At 34.2% G+C, this 14,561-nt stretch overlaps 2 pseudogenes; both read right to left on the bottom strand.

Moving 5' to 3' along the window:
• Positions 1–360: 360 nt before the first annotated feature.
• LOC136208102 (protein ACCUMULATION AND REPLICATION OF CHLOROPLASTS 3, chloroplastic-like) lies at positions 361–9,169 on the bottom strand (annotated as a pseudogene).
• A 191-nt stretch (positions 9,170–9,360) lies between these two features.
• Positions 9,361–9,962, bottom strand: LOC136208101 (uncharacterized; annotated as a pseudogene).
• Positions 9,963–14,561: the final 4,599 nt, after the last annotated feature.

The raw sequence follows: 14,561 nt of genomic DNA, 5'->3' as shown, positions 1-14,561 counted from the left end.
AGCATTTTATTACCTTGAGACATCCTTATAGAGGTCAAACTAGTCATGTGTGTCCATGAATTCCTAGCTGTGACACCTTTCTATTTGTAAATTTTGGCAGGAACTCTTTAAGCTCCAAGGCACTCTATTACATCTCAGTTCCGTTTTATCACCCTGAAACCCCAAACTAAGGTAATGAATCGCGATTTAAAGTCATATTTGCGTTAAACAACCCACATCTTGGTCCCATTGGTTGGTGTGCACTGAATATTGTTAGAATACCTTCTTACATGTATACATGGGTATTACTCTGTTTAAGGTGGTGTATGGATGTAAACCCACATATGTTACTCAATTCATTCTAGGGGAAGTCCGAGTTGAAGTTGTTGGTCGTGAATTATAAGATCGCGATGAAGCTAAGCGCCAACTTAAGTGCCTTTTAGGGCATTCGCAGCAACAAATGAAACTGTCCACTGATCAGAAACGTCTTCAAGTGGAGTTTGTTGTGGGTGATTGGGTCTTCTTGAAACTTCGGCCTCATCATCAACAATCAGTAGTCAAGCGAATCTAACCCAAATTAGCTCCATGTTTCTATGGTCCTTATAAGATTGTCGCTCAAGTTGGCACCGTAGCATATCAGTTGCAACTTCCTCCCTCTAGTAAAATCTACCCCGTATTTCATGTGTCTCTATTTAAGCGTGCTATTTGTCAGCATTTTGTTGCTCCTTCATGACAAAGTTAGAATTGGTCAGCTCCGAGCTTTTAGCTACTCGAACTGCTCAGAAACATGGTGACACCATTACTCAATGACTCATCCAATGGTAGGACCAGGAAGTAGACAACACTACGTGGGAAGATGTTTTCACTATTCAAGCAAAGTTTCCTAACCATGGTCTTGAGGACAAAACTGTTTCTAAAGAGGGTGGTATTGATAAACAAAGGGCTACTACTAACATTCTATATCCCAATCCTATTAGACCCAAAATATAAAGGTTTATACCCCAAAGAAAGAAAGGCACAACAGAACAAACTAAATGTTAGTTTTGTTGAGCTACAAAGTGAGTAGTTTATTATGAGAAAATGGTATTTGTGCGTGAGGCGAGAGAGAGTTGGGTATTGAGAATTTTATCATTGTTAGTGTTTGGCTGCCTAGTGCAAATCATCTAAGCAATCATTTAAAACTGTGATTTTATGGTAATTGTTAAAAGAACTAGTGTTTATGTACTTGCTAAGGTTTACAACAACAGGAAATTGTTCTGCTGTATCGTCCATGGCGCAGAAGGATAGGAACAAGTTGGAAAACACTTGCAATCTATTAATAATTAATATGTAAAATGAATAGGGGCTACTATACAAAAAAAAAAAAAAAAAGGCGGCCCGGTCGCACTACGCGTCCCCACTGAGCGAGGGTCCGGGGAGGGGTCCCACCACAAGGGTGTACTGGGGGCAAGCCTTCCCCTGCCAATTTATTTTGGCAAGAGGCTACTATACAAACAAGTGGAAAAAAAAGGGTCCAGAAATTATCTGTTCATGTTTATCCAGCATCATTATCCAAGTCCAGTTGTTTCCGACTCATGAGAACACCCTCATCCCATGTCTCTACATACCTGTAAATATGCAGAATTCATAAGATAATTGGAGCCTGGGGTTGTACAAGAGATGAATAATTTAGAAAGAACTTGATTCTGCCATTTTGGAGCTCAACAAATATATATAGATGTTCAATAAGCAAGAAGGCATTAGCTTTGCAAAGACACCACATTTAAATCTGAGGCCAATTAATTGAACCCAGATATGTTTGCAGACAGTAAAATTCAAGGAGTAAAAGCCTGTTTTACATGAATAACATAAGCCATGTATAATAGAGACGTAAAGATGATTTAGAGAACTATCAACTACTTAATACACCAGCCCAGACAAAGTACAACTTGCATGATATCTATGGCCCCAAGTAGTCTTGGGGCCATATTGTCATTTTATAGTCTCAGTTTAACATAAGCCAATGATATCTATGGCCCCAAGACTACTTTCTCGAATATTTACCGGTGAATAATCACAAGTCTTTTTCTCATGTTCATACATGCATACCTGGACTACTTTCTCGGTGCTTTTGTTTTTATCCTTATTTTCTATCTCTTCCCCCTCAAAACACTAATTTGGAAGAAGAAAAGGCAGCAATGATGATGAAACAAATACTAACCTTGCTCCATCAACATCAATACAAGGGAAATGGCCATGTCGCCATCCATCTTGAAACTGACCGAAAAATACTTTGCCAGATTTTGAGTAGAAGCGGCTTTCACCATTGGCTTTTCCCTTCCAAAAGTTTGCAAACCATCGATCTCCAGTGTGGAAATAGAACCAACCCTACATGACGACAGAAAACCATATTGAAATCAGACAAACAAGGGAAGGATGTAGGTTACGGGAAAATTTCTGCAAAGCCAAAGGTGCCCAACCACACAACCAGAGTAGAATGCATACATATATACTGCCTCAAGCATATATAAGCGCATACATTTGCCCATGCCTTTTTTTTTAATAAGTGTGTGCATGTGTGTTGCTTAAGAGTAAATACTCCACTAAAAAGTTCAATATATTTGAATAGATGCCTATAACTTTGGCAATCATTATCTACTGCACTGTTTACAAGGCCAACGATACCAATTGATTTAGAACCAAGAAAGAACGAACAGAAGTACCAAATTAACTTTCAGCTTCGTTTTTTAGTCACTCAAAACAACCTAACAATGGAAGAGATTAAAAATACTTGCACAAGTACCATAAAGTAAATTCTTACTCTAGTAGTAGCAAAGTCAAATACAAATAGTAACCAAAGTAATTGTATTATTTTTAAATCTTTCATAGTCATGAAGTCCTAGAGTCCCTAATGGCTGATCTTGTATCCCATTCCCATGCATTTTTCTTTCCCTTGCACTAATTCTATTCCCGGAGAACTTGTCAGACCTTTTGAAGGATAACATTTTTAAGCCATCCAAAATAAGAATTAATTATTGTGAACTGAGGAAAGAAAAGCCATAAACATTGCACAAACAAGATATGAATGATGTGGCATAGCATGAGAAGCCAATTTTATTGGCTAGTCTGTCTTTGAAATTTATCACTGAAGTTTAAAAAATCAGGAGAGGAAGACCGAACCTTGCCATGCATCAAATCATCCCTCCATGACCCTTGGAACACATCTCCATTGCTGAAGCAGAAAGCACCTGGACCTGATCTCTTACCATAACGCCAGATACCATCATATACGCTTCCATCTCCGAGGATAAGTCGACCCTGTTTAAATTGACCCACTAAGAGATCTTTAAATATCTTTGACAATCAACAAAATTAATATCCTCCACACGTGAAAGCACACACACAAAAGGTGTTAAATATTAGTACCTTCCCTTCAGGAAGCCCTCCTTGGCATCGTCCTTTATAGACCCCCTCCTCTGTACTGCATCTCCATAATAGGACTCCACTTTTTGGGGGAATCTCGCTCAGCTTCCTGCAAAGATTTAGACATTCAAGAAATATGCCCTCAAGCACTGAAAAGGATAGGTAAAGCAAACTGGCAAAACTAGAAATTAATGGAACAATTTTATCAGATTAATTTCAAGTCTAAGACCAGAAAGCAAGAAAAGAAAAGGCTAAATGGGAACATGGAATTGTTATATTTTATTTTCTAATGAGAGTTACAAACACACACATGAACATACACAGACACACAAAGAGAGAGAGAGAGAGACTGTTAATAATAACTTCATGCAGAATATCCATACTCAGAAGACAAACATTAAAAGCAACCAAGTTACTCTCACGTAATCCAATTTTAACTTTATAGCTCAACAACAATGAAGTAAAGCTGACAAAATAATTAACTTTTAATTTCTTTGAAAAAGCTATAAATAATGCACAGTTTCACTTTACGGTGCATATTAACAAACATGGTTAAACTGAAGGATAGCCAGGTCCTAATAATGACATTAGCCACATTGTAAAATTGGAAAATGTTATGCCTATTACTAAGCCTATCTGGGTGCATCTGTTGCAACAAAATATTACAGAGTTGGTGGATTACCAGCATACATGCAGCACGGACAGAGGGGACTCCTTGCTTCTTGGGCGCATCATATTGTTTACCCTTTAACATCATGGATGCATTATTATAGAACTCCCTTACTAATAGAAAACCATTATCAGTTACCGCACCCAAAGATGCAATGCTGGAATTAGCAAGTTTTTGTTCTTTGATCACACCCTCAGTATTTGACTCTGGGATTTCAGCAGCATAGGAGATATCCAGACCCTCTTTAGACCCGTCCATAGGCCTCACACCAACTGGCAGGTGAAAGATGCTCAAATCATCTAGCATTGAAGTATCTCCAGCCCTTTCTTTGGCCCATTCTTGTGCAATCTGATAACCTGGTCCCAAGTTCCACCTAGCAAGTTGCTCCCTTTGGAGAGCAGGAGTTTCTACAGAATACATTTTGAGCACGAACAAGGAAAAGAAAAAGTGTTGTTAACTTGTTATTGACTCTCAAAATGTACTCCAACAAGAAGTGCAGAGAAAATCATTCAAATTAAACTGGAATGGGGAGTAATCTTTAAGCTCTACCTTTAGTAGTTTCATCATAAAAATCCAAAGACTCGGCCCTGGCATCTAACAAGTCAATCTCATTTTCATAAGACCCATTATTGTAACTCCTGGCATAGTAAAACAATAACAGAAATAAAATAATTGAAAAGGTAATGCACATCTAGTTACGGAAAGTACATCAAATGCAACCCAAGCTAAAGGCAGCAACCACACCCCAAACCATAAGGTCGTTGTAACTGCTGCTTGGTAATCTTTCATGCTCCTCAGAGTCTTTGTCAACACCTCCAGCTAAACCTTCTAAAGAACTAATCTCCATCTCATCAGAATCTGGCGAGTTTGTTGTCTTGGGAACCTGTGCATCTTTATGTCCATTGATCACATCATCATCATCCAATTGTTGATGGTGTCTCCTAAAAAATTTGTTAACAAAAGGGAAATGATATGCCAATCTGGATAACAAGCTACTTTTTTGAGAAGTCTGTACTTCATCACAACTGTTAATAACAAAAAAAAAATACATCATATATTTAAGAAAAAACCAGGGAAATGATTGATTTAATCTAAAAAATTCAAACTAGCACATTCTAGTCATTTGTACAAGGCCAAGTTTTCTTATAAGAACCAGTAAACCCTATATCCAGCCAGAAAGCACATTAAAGACCATATGCCATGTGATAAGCAATGGGCAACATTAACAAGGGCCTGAAACTCTCTGCAAAATTTTCTTGAAGACTTCTCACATGTCAAAACTTCGTTGATACAAATTAAAATGGATTAGAAAAGTTGTGGCCTGAAGCATATGAATCCAAGAATGATTGACCATCCAAAATCTTACTGCGACTGCAGTGCATACTTACGGTGATAAATCAATCAGCACATGCCAATCAATTAAAGCAAGACTTCTTAGTTAGCATTTGTATCTTCTAAACAAGGATCCTTACCCTAAAGTAACAACTGTTGTCACTATTGTTTTGCTATCCAAATTAGGTTCATGAGCTGTAGAAATAATAATTTTTTCCTTGTATTCTGCAGTTTCACGAAAAGTGAGCAAAGACGTTTCAACATCGCATTTCTCAATAACAGCTGAACTTGCAACAACGCATATAGTGATGCCATTTGAGTTCTGTCAACATCAAACAAAAGAAGTAAAACGTTAGAAGGAATAGTGGCTATTTGGTAACAATGAGATGAAATGACAAAACATAATTATTCACATTACTGTGACCAAGCAAGAAATTAAAAGGAAGCAACTAGGATGCCCCAAATGTGATTTACATCTGCTAAATCAGTAAAGTGCAAATTTCACTCCAGAAACTTATAAACAATCATACCTCCACAGTGGCACCAATGAAGGGACAGTCGTAGAGAGCTTTTAAAATTGAGCTTTTAATGTTGTCACCAGCTCCAAATCCAATTTTTGCTTCTTTATAGCTTTCTAGAATCCGTGTGCAGTAGCATTATCCAAAAGTGGTCAACAAGAAGCTTAAAAGAGAAAGGGATATAATTAGACAACCCCAGGAATGACTGAAGGAATAAATTCAAGTTTTTTCATGCATTTACCTAGTCGGAGAAAAAAAATCCAATAAGATTTAACAATAAGCTAAGATAATAGAGAGAAAGTTGAAATGGAAAAAATACACCCTGAATAAAAGAAAAAGAAAAAATTGTTGCGAATTTTTCTTGATTGCGACAATTTAGCGGAAACGATAAAACAATTTTATTGAATTTATGAGGTTTACAAAAGGGTGTTCTCTAGAAACTTTCTAGAGTTACAATGAGATAAAACAAAAATAGTACACTCCGGTGTTTCCCGAAAATACCTCGAAATAATTATCTTTACTATTTTTATTTCTCCCCAAAATAATTAGACTACCCTCTAAATAAACTCTCAAAATTCACAAGGCACAATTATGTCTCCTCTCACTACATTTTGGTTCCACCCTAACTCCCTTTCTCTTCCTTCTTTGAATTTAAGTATCCTTGGCTTTTATAAAGCCAAGGATCACCTTCTCTCATTAATTGTGCCAGCACTAGTTGCTGGCACAATTAATTGTTCAAATGACCACCAAATTCGGTGGTCAACTTCCATCAATTTATTTATTTTTTTTTTATAATTATAAATTACAAAATCAATCTCTTACAAATTTCAAATATAATCCCTTATTAATTAGGACTTTACACTAATTCCCTTTTTATTTAATTGTTTTAAATTAATAGTTAATTTTCCAACAATCTTCCCCTTAACTATTAATTTAAAATCTTCATTTTTTTTCTTTTAATATATATATGATGTACTTTCTCATCATCACCTTGTAAACGGAGCACTTCTCTCCGCAAACAACTTCTCGGTGCACTTCTCACCGAATCAATTTGTTGATGATGAGAAAGTACATCATATATATATTAAACAAATTAAACAAATTCTTCTTCGCCAACATGATTTGCCACATTGACACTTTCTTTTCTCTTGTTTCTACAATTCCATTGCACGCGCCCAAACTTCTTACACGAAACATTTGGGCTTCCCCATGCCAGCAGTCCTTCCCTCAACTGCTTGCTCATTTTCTCCATTTTCTCACGCCCAATTGATTTGGTGGGCGACGCTACATTGAACCATAGCTCTGATACCACTGTTGAGAATTTTTCTTGATTGCGACAATTTAGCGGAAGCGATAAAACAATTTTATTGAATTTATGAGGTTTACAAGAGGGTGTTCTCTAGAAACTTTCTAGAGTTACAATGAGATAAAACAAAAATAGTACACTCCGATGTTTCCCGAAAATACCTCGAAATAATTATCTTTATTATTTTTATTTCTCCCCAAAATAATTAGACTACCCTTTAAACAAACTCTCAAAATTCACAAGGCACAATTATGCCTCCTCTCACTACATTTTGGTTCCACCCTAACTCCCTTTCTCTTCCTATATTTCCCACAATTCTCAATTGTGTTCTTTGAATTTAAGTATCCTTGGCTTTAAAAGCCAAGGATCACCTTCTCTCATTAATTGTGCCAGCACTAGTTGCTGGCACAATTAATTGTTCAGTTGACCACCAAATTCGGTGGTCAACTTCCATCAATTTATTTATTTATTTATTTTTTATAATTATAAATTACAAAATCAATCCCTTACAAATTTCAAATATAATCCCTTATTAATTAGGACTTTACACTAATTCCCTTTGTATTTAATTGTTTTAAATTAATAGTTAATTTCCCAACAAAAATAAGATACAGGAAAAATAAAAACGAAAATCACTAACTTGCATCAATGGGATTGCCATCAACCCTTACTTTCATAATCTCTGAAAATTTGAGCTCTTTTATTTTACTATCCTGCATGTCAATTACTTTCTGGTGCATGCTCTGAAAAAATATTCCAACAATAAGTTATTTAGGGAGAGTACATGTCATGCTTTAGAGTAGGCTTTAGCAATGAATGGTGAATGAAACACACATTCTTGAACTCATAATCCTTGAACTAGTAGAACTTAGCCTCAGTGATCCACCCTTTGAGAATCAAGAGGCGGACATCTGACCTTATAAAAGAGAGACAAATACCTTCATAGGAAAAGAGTACTATGGAGATTATGGGGTCGACAAGTTCAAAGTGCAAAATCCTACGAGAACCGAGGTTTGATACACAAGAATAGTAGCAAATGTTGGCTACAATTCATCTATACTCTTAAAAGTAGATATTGACAAAATATGCTTGTAGGGGGAAGTCCCTTCGGTATTGGTTAATTAGCGAATCGATGGAAAAGTCTCCATGTCACACAGGAACTAGTCGTACATGTGAAACTTGGATACAACTCATATGACATTATTATTATTTTTGTTAAATCTATATAATCATATGGAAACTAATAAATTATTTACCCTAAAAAATTAAGTTAACAACATTATATACATTATTTTGCTTTAAAAAACAAATTTAGTTTCCAAATATATTCAATGGAAGAGGAGAAATAGGAAACCAACAGTATTTCCAAGGGTGAATTGAAGAAGGCAAAAACGTTTATCTCCTTTGTAAAAAGCCTGTAAACAGCTAGTCAACCAACATTCAACAACCAAGTTTCATACAAAAACAAATAAAATTTTATAAGAAAAAGAAAATTAATTTATAAAAGTCTATCTTTATTTTCTGAAACTTCAATACTCATTTTACCCTCTTCAAGGCCGACGTCTCATCCCCTTGAGAGCTTTTAACAACATTGACTAGAACATAAAACAAAAATAGTTTCATGGTTTTTAGATTTGACTTTCCTAAAAGATGTTGTATCTCCTTTACCTGGAATTACAGCTTATACCTGAAATATAGCAAACTGAAACCGCAATTTGTCATATAGATCGCCACTGCCCTTTATAGAATACAAGACTGTTAATGAACAACTCCGTAACCTCGAACTTTTCCTACATTTGAAGTGAAAGACACACATTTCCGTTATTGCGATCATTAAATTTCTAAATCAAACAAGCACAAGTAAAACTCAGCAACAAGCATGGTTACGTTCATATCCTGCTTTTGCCATTTGAGCATCTTAGATACTCACCTACTCTGTAATATGCAGATCAACTCATCCATCTTCACTCCCGAAAAGCATTACTGATGAAGCAAGATGGAGCCTTTTTTTTTTGTTTTGGAAAAACAGAGATATCAGGCACAATGTATTTCAAGTTATCATAATAATGTAACCACAGTCCATGAATCAATTGATCCTATTACCGTGATGAGAATATCCATTAGTCTTCTAAGATGATCCTAGTTGAGGATTTTTAACAAAGACAGACATTTGGATCTTCTTCGTCTCACTCAAATTCGACCTGCAAGCATTTACAAACATAATTGGACATATCATAGTACTAGAAAATCAATAATACAAAGTCAAAACTGGAAACTGAATCGATATCTATAATTATTGGAATGATCAAGCTGCAAATATCGCTTACATTCTCATCCTTGTACCATCTTCCATGACCATCTCGTTTCCAACCAGCTTGTATAAACTTGAGTTCTAGCTCTCTGCGTGCTCGGAAATCCACTGGTTGTTGTTGTTGTATGAGTGACCTATCATATGCTTGGACTGGAGGACTTGTCACTGTTGGCACATTTGTCACATGTTCGTCACCCAATTTTGTCACTGAATTTCGGTTTCTAGAGTTCTGCTCGGAGGTTTAACCATAAAGGACCTCGGATGCCGCCTTCCTTGTCTGCTCAATCAATGGTTTATTAGCAGCTAACCTAACTCTTTTGTTAATACTAGTGGAATAAGCAGAGTATTAGCCAATGATGATCTCTTGTTAAATTCTGCTTCTCTTAGCCTCGACTCAGCAGCAAGATGGCGGGATCCCTTGCAATGCATCTGCAGCACCAACATTTTCATAATCCAAACAGAGAGAAAAATCAAAACAACTAAGTTAAAACAGCTACCAGTTACAGAGGAACACACCTTTTAAGATTAATTCACCATCAATTTAGCTTCCACCGGAATGCAAAATAAACCTATTGTAGACAATTATAAAAACCTACCTAGCATATCCATTTGAAACTGTACAGTCTTAATTAGTTCATTATGCACAGTCAAAATAAACAAGATCTCTAGATTACACCATAAATTAGATAAGATAAAAAAAAATAAAAATACATTTGCTCCTAGCAAGCATACCCATTTTGAGCCTTTCCTTTCTTCAAGCAGCTGTCTTCGTTTCCTATATCATTCCATTCGTGTCTTTCTTTTCTTCAAGCGGGTACATTTGTCCCTAGATCGTTCCATTTTAAGCCTTTTCTGGAAGAGAAAGGTGGAGGAAATGAAACTCAATGTGCTGTTAGGAAAGAGGAAGATGTTAAATCAATTTTTACTAATAATTACTCTTTTTTGGGATTTAAGCTTCTCTCACACGGTGTACTCATATAGCAAATAATCGAAATATTTCATATTTTTGTGTAAAAATATAAGTATTTGTATTTAATAAATTTATTATAAACCCCATTATTATTTAAATCTCTTTTTGGCATTATATAGTGAGATTAAGGTTATAATACTATTGCTTTTAAAACGATTCACCAATATGATGAGACTTTTAAGATATAAATTTGTTGTTTTCCTTATAAACTTTAGGGTAAATAATTTTATTAGTATTTAGATACATTTTTACATATTACACTAATCATTTCCTTATAAACTCATCAAATTATTATAGAGTATTTTTTTTTATCAACAACTAAAATAAATTATCTAATATTGTTATTTTTTATTCCAATAACATATGTGGCATAATATTGAAACTCCAAATAAATAGTGAAGGACTTAATGTGTCAAAATAAAAGATAAAAAACTTGAGAGAAAAAAATGAGAGGCCCAAAATGTATTTTCCCTCTCATGAGCCATTACAATCAATTTCTTCTTTATTTCAATATCACCTATCTCACAACTCAACTCATCACATCTAATTGTTTTCAAGCAATGCATCACCGAGCCACGCACAATAACGATCAACATCATCTGAATTTGGATCAATTGTCGAACCTATGATTTCGTCGCCCTCAAGAAGATTCACCGCTTGTTCATATCCATTACCCTCTTGGTTCAACATGTTTCTGGAACTAGTTCCCATAATCTCTTCCATATTAGGTATTTCAAACGGAATCAGGGCAAGAGTTTCATCCAAGAGATCACTTACTGAATTATCATTAGAAATTTCCATAACATTTTCCTTTTCTTGGTCCATAACATCAACATTTTGGACCGGATCAGTTTCGCAAATTCGCTTCCTTTTAGATCTATATTTCTGAAACAAAAAAGTAAGATTTTCCATTGTTAAAAATTATGTCAACTTAATAAACACAAATTGCAGTTTATTAAGATCAAATTAATTTATTGAAATAAAGATAAAAAAAAAAAGGTTTAAACACGTTACCAAAAGGAGATAAAATTCAAAGAAATTTTTAAACCCATCAACAAGTCTAACAACAGTTAAATGGAACAAGCCCTGAATTAAGTTAGCTTGCTTGTTTTTTTTTTGTTTGTACTGAGTTATAATTTCAAAATTGCAGGCATTAGATATCTCTAGAACATTACTAGAGCACTTTTCGTAACGCTAATAAATAAAATAAAAAAGTTAAAATCAGAAAAATATATTTCTATACTAGAAATCATAATCATTCTAGGAAAGCTTTGACCTACTCATCATTTGTCATCAAATAGCTAAATCCCAATTAACCCTAAACTCTAACCCCATCTTCCACATTCAGATGACCTACAACTTTTAGCGTTCAATTTTTTTGGGGTTAGGGTTGTACACTTAAACTCTATAAATCCCCAATTAACATTGTGACTAATAAACTTTTTTTTCCTCCAAAATCCACTTATAAAAAACAACCTCCTTTGGATAAGCCGATTTTTGGAAAAAAATAAAATAAAATAAACGTTCTTTTCAAAAAAATAAATAAATAAACGTTTCTTAGTCATATTTGCAAAATAAATAAACATTTTTTAATAATAATAATAATAATAAAACATTAAAATAATAACCTGTAGATGGCTTCCAACTTGGGTTTTTGTCAGATGAGGTACCTTCATTAGCTTTAGTATTTAGTAACTTCTGCATTTTATCCAAGAAAAATGTTATGAAATATTAAAAAAAAAAAAAACCTTACAAAGGATTAAATTGAGAGAGTGAAGTTACTCTTATCATTATCACGCAATATGCTTATAGCATCCGTAAACTTGAGATGTAGATCCGCGGTCCAAACAATATGGGACTTCCTCTCTAATTTGTATTCCATCTGCATAAAATCCTGTACCAGCCTTATATCTTCCTTTTGATTACGAAAGTGATATACTCTTATCACTCGTATACAATATATATATATATACATGACATTCGTATCTTATATTTTTTTATATATGGAAAAATTTGAATTCCGTTCAATGTATCAAAATAATAAGATTATATAACATACATATATCTTATACTTTTTTTTACATAAGGTAAAAAAAGTTTGAATTCCTCCGAGTCAGCGTGGATTAGTTTTGATATCTCGTATTTCTTAATAAGGTCGTCTAAGTTAAACGTATTGATATCTTATTTTTTTTAAATAAAATAAAAATTTATTGAATTCTTTTTTAAGCATGTGTGAATTAATTCTAATATCTTATATTTTTTTTATATAAGGTGAAGATTAATTTAATTCCTTTAACGAGTTTAGTGAAAACTAGTATTAAACCCCGTGCAATGCACGGGATGTATAATGCATTAAATTTTTGTTAATAAAATAATAAAATCGAACAAAAAAATTAGTAAAATTGTAGTAATAAATATATCTTAAATTTGTAAGGAAAAAACTTACCTAGAAAAAATTTATATTTGTGCGATATATAAGAGTTCAACATATTAAATCTTATTTATCTAACTTCAAAATAATAATCAGTAGTGGTTATATTTTAATGATATAATTACTCTATAATTATATTTAGCTTCTATATAATTTTTTACCCACACAAGATGTGAAACCTTGTAGACTTTTTAACCATATTTTTAATTAATAAATTAAAAAAAGATGCATTATGATTAAAATCGAATAAAGTTAGTTTCAATTGTACAAATTAACTATTAGATAACAAATTTCCAATTGATAAAAGATAACAAATTTCCAATTAATCAGTAGTGAATATAAAAGATACGTAAAAAAACAAATTTTCAATTACTAAATAAGAGTTTATAAAAAATAAAGACTTATGTAAAGACATCAGAAAAACAATAGAAAAATAAAATAAAATAAAAATCCAATTTAATATTATACATCCATTAAAATCAAATTTTCTTTAAAAAAACTGAAATGACAAGCACATTCTCTGTTTCTCTCTTCAGGCTTTCATAAAGATGTTGCTGATGAGGGAGCATGGATCATACATAACAGAACAAGATCGGATTTGCACTTCCTTTTACAACAACAACAAAAAAAACTGAAACATGGTTAAATATTTAAAAAAATCCACTTACATAATTAAAAATTATGTAAAAATCAATGGGAATTAATATGAATTGTTTCCATAAATTAAAAAAATTAGCTACAACAAATGGCATACCAAAAGAATAAGTTGTATTTATTTACGACATTTACTGTATCAAAGCTCTTTAGATTTTTAGATCTTTATTACCTCTCCAATAATCTGAGGAAGCCTCCTCTAATTGCAAATTACAATAGAAAAACAAATGCTAATCTATACTAATCTGGGAATGCGAATACAGTGATCCGAGTCCTTGGTGCCGAGGTCTGATTCTCTGGTCGTTCGTCCCTGTGCCGGGAAGGGTCCCTGCGGACACTCCGACAATCAAGACAGTTAGTAGCTCAAGAGCGTCTATTAATCAAATGTGTGAGAGTTAGAAAGAGTTACCCGCCCTTACTTCCCAGATGAGCTGTGTATTTATAGAGGGTGCTCGGGCCTTGGGGCCTCCTGGGCCTTGGGGCCCTTATTCATATCCCGAATCATGTAGTCCCCTCGCCGAAGAGTTAATTCGAGTATTTAATGCGAGAAGATTCGAGATTGCAACTGTTTCTCGCCTAGATAAATGGCGGACAACCGTAAGAAGAGTTCGTCGGATTAATTGAAGAAACCTTTGGGATTACTGCATGCGTTTTTTTGTTTGTAGCGCCGCATTAATTACGTCTGTAATTAAATCCCCCGCATGCGCCGTAAATATTTCTTGAAAATATGCTCGGTGCCGGCGCCTTTTACCCTTCTGCTATAAATGTTAGAAAAGGTAAGTAGAAAGCTTCTTATTTCTTCCTCAAACTTTCCTTGGGAGAGTATTTGCCGTTGTTTTTGCTTGCTGTGGGTTCTGCCTTCCTTCTGTGATCGTGTCGGCCCACCCTCCTTTGCTCGTGCTCTGCATATTTGGTGGTCATTTGACTATCGTTGTTCTTCGGGAGATTCCTCGCGTCAGTTTGTCGTAACTTTTTCCTAAGGTTAGTC

This window comes from Euphorbia lathyris, chromosome 10, assembly GCF_963576675.1.
Source record: "Euphorbia lathyris chromosome 10, ddEupLath1.1, whole genome shotgun sequence".
NCBI lineage: Eukaryota > Viridiplantae > Streptophyta > Magnoliopsida > Malpighiales > Euphorbiaceae > Euphorbia > Euphorbia lathyris.
Note: the sequence above shows the minus strand (reverse complement) of the source record. Positions and strands in the feature narration are given on the sequence as shown.